The following is a 5,661-nucleotide window of genomic DNA, read 5'->3' on the forward strand; positions in this document are numbered from 1 at the left end:
GGTTGTGAGCCACCATGTGGTTGCTGGGATTTGAACTCTGGACCTTCGGAAGAGCAGTCGGGTGCTCTTACCCACTGAGCCATCTCACCAGCCCTGATTACGAACTTTTTATTCTGTAATGAAGAGAAAGAACAGAGCCACTTCATTAGCAGGGAGGTGACCCCAGAGACAGGTACCCTACTGAAGCGGTGGAAAACCAAGAAGCCCTCAAGACCTGTGCACTGGTCAGACAGTTTTTGAATTCTATCTAAGACAAGGCCGATGATCTCCTTGTCAATGATGTAGTGGCCATGGGCATAGTTAATAACAGCAATTTTCTTGCCCGTAGAAGAACTGGTGATAGGTACCAGTGCAGACTTTGTCAATAACTGTGGGTTCCATATATTAAATAAGTGGGTCCACTGCCTGTGGAACTGCTTGCCAATTTTCTGTCTCACTAAAAAGGTTTAGAAGGAATCATCACTTTCCCCGGTGGTCTTGTTACTTGGCATCTGTCCATCAGGCTGGATGCTGTGTTCCAGGCAGGAGATGCAAACGTTCATGGTAGCTATATGGTACCCATGAGTTAGAAGGTGAGGGTGACAGAAGTAGATACCTGGTCCTGGGTTCCAGTGACCCTTCCTGACAACTAAGAGTTGAGGCAAGTCATGCAATGTTGTTGCCTTTTTCATTTTTCCTTAATAGCATCTCTTCTAAAGTATATAATTCATGTGATGACATAGCGCCTAGTTTTTGCATTTCTTGGTCTGTTTTGCACAACTGACAATACAAGAGAGTCAAATGTGGCAGACATCACTTGTTAAGTCAGACACATTTGAGTGAAGACAAGTTTCTCTGTTTGCAGATTGGCTTCGTGTGGTCTTAATTTTCTCTTCAGAATTAGTAACGTATAGTCAACAGTCTCGTAAGACTCAAAGCTTGCAAAAAATGTATGTAAGATTAGAGTTGAGTGTGTGTATATCTCTTTATGCATGTATAACACTTAGATTAGTCACTGACATGCAGTAAATACTCAATATCAAAAAAATAATTCTTAAACTTGCAACATGTTTGTTTCCACTTTATGTTTCTTACGAAAGTGCAGTAATATATCAGGAATTCAGCTCAGTATATCAAACTTGGATGAGATTGTCTGGTCTAGAGAAAAGACTAGTCTGTTCACCTTCTCCAGACACACTACCCTGAAGGAGTGCATGGCTGCACGAGAATATGGGTGCTTATTTTTGTTAAGCACAGTGACTGCTGTTTGTGTAGGAGAGAACACGAGCATAGCATAGCATACTGGGTGACACGGTGCTCTGGCTGTGTTCAGTCATACATGTCATTCATATGATGGCTGCCTTCGCCCATATGCTTTTGATGACAGGTTGCTGTGGTCACCATCATCTCATAGAGCTTTAAAAGGCAGGAGGTGAATGTGTTCACTTGACAGAGTGTAAATTGGGATTAGGCCCAAATCTTTGCATTGTTTCTCCGAAATGATGCCTGTTTCTAGAAATATGCCAATAGCTCCAGGAATGCATTTGAACTTCTTTATAACTTTTGCTTTGCTGGGGTTAAACTTATGGCCTCACACATACTTTATTACTGATACTCCCAATACTAATCATACGTTTTAGGAAGGAACTTGTAAATTAAGCAGGAAGGATAAGGGGCTGCCTTATCCGTTGATAGAACACTTATCTTCTATCTCACATATTGCTGACAGCCTGCTCAATAATTGCTTTTAGACCTCTTTGCTAACAGAATGTTTTGTTTCAGTTGTTAGCTTGCTCAGTTTCAAGGGATAAAGCATGAGTTAATTAAGTCAATGTCAGCAATGTCTGCTGTCCTTTGCCAAGCTTAGTTCAGAGGACTGGCCGATGGAGCATAAGGGGACACCTGGGAGATTTCAGGAAAAACTCTTTACAGATTTTTGGCAGAAAACAAATCTAAAGTCAGGTGGGGAGAAGGATCTCTTTGGATTTCATCTCATCCTTCTGCTTTGGATTTTTTTTTCACTTAAGTCACGATTCTTGGAGTGGTTTCAATTGTGTAGACGCTGTATCAAGTTCTCATATCATTGAGCTAGCCTCATCCTGGATGTACCTATTCCAGATTTCCTGTTAAGACGGATTAGAATCTAGTGGTTGCTTTGTATGCCTTTATAACCTTGGTTCAGTGTGGATACAGTATGGTGTTATAGTCAGGGTCTGAGAAGACAATTTAATACAAAGTCTAGTTGATTACATCTGGTTAGAAGTTTCTCTCAGATTGTATTCACTATAATTTCCATACCGGACTGTACATTTAAGTCTATGGAAAAAGATTTCAGCTCTATGGATAGATGTTTTCTGCCTCTGAGTCAACCTGGCACAAAGGAAGATTGTTCAGAACTGGCTGCCTTGAGCCAGTATGTCTTTGAAAAACGGGCTTGTTCACAAGTGTATTGTGGCAGCAGAGACATCCTTTAGTGAAACAATCTCCAATGAAATACATAATTGCTGTTTGAATATAGACAAAGCCGTGCTTGCTGTCACAGCCTCAATAACTAGCTCTATAAAAACAAACCAATCAACATGAAAAACCATAATATTTTCCTGATTATTATGTTTCTTTAGCCTTTATATTGGCTTGTTTTTGTACAGCGTTTCCTTGCCAGCTTGCTCTTCAAAAACTTGCTGAAATCTGTTGCATGTTTGACACACTAAATCTGTTTTGCTTGCCCTAATGGCTAATTAATTGAAGTGGGAAAAAGAAATCTCAGATACAAGTGATTAACACCATAAGCTTAGAAGGTACCACCCACACATGGAGTCACTCTAGTGACAAAAAAAAATGTCATAGTATTATGTGAAATCATAAAGGAGCCTAAAGTTCATCTTCAAGGAGAAGAGGGAGTGGGTTCCAGTAGAAGGTTTCAGTGACTTCTATCTAACTTACATAAAGACCTTGCTGTGTGTTTGTAGCTCTTACATGCTTTAGAAGTAAGAATGGGCAGAGGGATTTCTGAAGTTTTTGCTCTGATAGAATATTTAATGTTTTAGAAAACATTATTATATTTAGAAAACATATTATAATATGGTGATATTCTGAAAATATATGCATGATATCATTTAATTACATTTTAAAACTTGTACTGGAGCCGATTCCCATCTAAAAGGGAATATCTTCACTTTGTTTGGAGTATATCATGATAAAATGTTCCATGACATAAAAATCAAAGTATATGTTTAATGCTTAAATGTGTAATGTGAATGCCCCTATTAGCTCACCCTTCCACATGGATTCGTCGTGAATGACTTAATGCACAGGTTTCCAGTTTCTTATGCACATCTGATACATGAGATTTGTTATCACATAGTGTTCTATAAACTGCGTTGCCATTTAGAATGTACCTCATGAACATCTCTCTGAGTCTCAGCTGGTCTTCAACCATCTCTCAGTATCTGGAGAGATACAGCTACAATAGTCCCTGGATGCCCTTGTGCATTTATTATTTGCATGCAGTCTACATGCTTCCTACTGAAGGACTTAAATCACCCTAGAGTACTTGTAACACATAGAAGAATGTCACTACTGCATTAACAGTTGTCTTACTATATGAGAAGAAAAAGTTTGTGTATGCTTATTAGAGATATAATTTTCTTTAATATTTTGGAGTTTTTGAAAAAACATACATTTATTTATTTTATGTGTATGAGTGTTTTTCTTGCATGTATGTATGTGTACTATGTGCATGCCATGCCTGAGGAGGCCAGAAAATAAAACTCCAAACATCCTATTTAAAATAATTCCATAGGGAACATAAAAATATCCGTATCCTTGTATACTGAGTATTCTCCTGAACATGAATAAAGAAATATAATTACTTTATTAAAAGATAATGTTTTAAAATATAAATTTATATTAGTAAAATGTTCTAGAAAGGTTACACCAATCTATAGCATTCCTTCTCTCTTTTCTCTCATTTTAATTTGTTTGTTTGTTTGTTTGTTTGTTTGAGGGAGACTCTCTCTGTATAGCCCTGACTACTGTGCAACTCAGTCTGTAGATTGGCTGGTCTTTAACTTTTGGTGAATATTTGCCGGTTGCAAGTCAACTAAATACTTTTATACTAGTTGGAATTGTAATAATCATGGTAGCTGATATAAAGTAAGCTCCTGTATCTATATCTAAGCCTACTGTAAATATATGGTGGGCTCATACAATGAAGCCTAAGAAACCAATGGATATTATAGCTCATACTATTTTTATGTAACCGAAAGGTTCTTTTTTTCCCCTAAAGTAACAATGCTGACAGTATGTTTTATAATTAATGATTATAATTTTCATTGAATTTCAGGGAGGCACACATATTTGTACTGTAGCTGGTGATCTCTAGAAGAGGGGAACTAAACTTCCTTTTCATTAGCTTACATCTCAGCCCCCTCTTCCAAATTGGAAAGAATTCAAGGTTAAAGCAATATTTGTATATATGATACTGTATATGAATAGAGACAATTCAAATAACATAACTAATGGTAATAAAATTTAGCCTTGGAATACCCAAGACTGGCTGTATTTGAAAGTGCAGTTTGAGGTACGGTCATTTGTTTTTAGAGGGAAATGTATAGAGAATGTACAGAGTGGTCTGTGATTTTTCCTCTTTTTAGTAGTCTCACTATTCACAGATAGGTGTAGAGCTGTTGCTAAGCACTGTAACTTGAAGAGGTAATGAAAGTTACCAAACATAAACACATACTGCCTTAATTTTCCTGCTTAATTGTCAGCCAAACTACGTTCAAAATTTGGATGATTGGATTCTCTTTTCTCACTCGATTAAGGTTTTTGTGTTGGCATTTGAGACTGACCTAATAATCTAACAGAAGCTTAGCAATTTTGAGCATGTTCTGTTCTCATTCTGAGTTTAAGATTTCACTCAGTCTGGTGGGATGGTGCAGAGGGTCAACATGCTCTTGTTGTGCTAGCCTGACAGTGTGAGTTTGACTCCTGGATCCCAAGGTAGAATAAGAGAGCAGACTTCCAAAAATTGTTCTCTGACCTCTACACTTGTGCTATGATGTGCAAACACCTATACTAACATACACATCAGACACACATGCACATGTGCACATGTGTCCATGCACACACACACAAGTAATCATGCTAAATAAGATGAAATTTAGAGAGATGTCATTGGGAATCACAACCAAATTAATACAAAAAAATGCAGTATAAGTCAAGAAAAGTTTCCATTTTCTGCAACATAGCATATGTCAAAAATGCAAATGATCTTGGAGACAAACGATTAGAGATTACATCCAAATCTAACTATGTCTGTTCCTGCTTAGTTTCCAAGATCAGAGAGAACACACTAGGAGACCTCCATGGTAACATGGCTGTAGACCAAATTACTAGACAGAATACAATAGCAAGTTTGCTATACAAAAGGTAGACATGAAAAAATCATTTATATTACCACATCAAAGTAATCAGAGAAAAATAGAAAGAGAAAAAAAAAGATTCTATTTAAAGAGTAACAACAAGAACCCAAATAACGAGAGGTGAGAGTGAGGACCACAGAGGCAGACAGCTTCTGGGACAGGCGGGAGCCACAGAGTCGCTGAGGCAGCACCCTTTTGGGGCTGCAGACATCCAGCACCCTCCCAGCCGGAGGACAGTGATCCACCCTGCAGGGAG

This window comes from Mus caroli, chromosome 10 (assembly GCF_900094665.2).
Source record: "Mus caroli chromosome 10, CAROLI_EIJ_v1.1, whole genome shotgun sequence".
Lineage (NCBI taxonomy): Eukaryota > Metazoa > Chordata > Mammalia > Rodentia > Muridae > Mus > Mus caroli.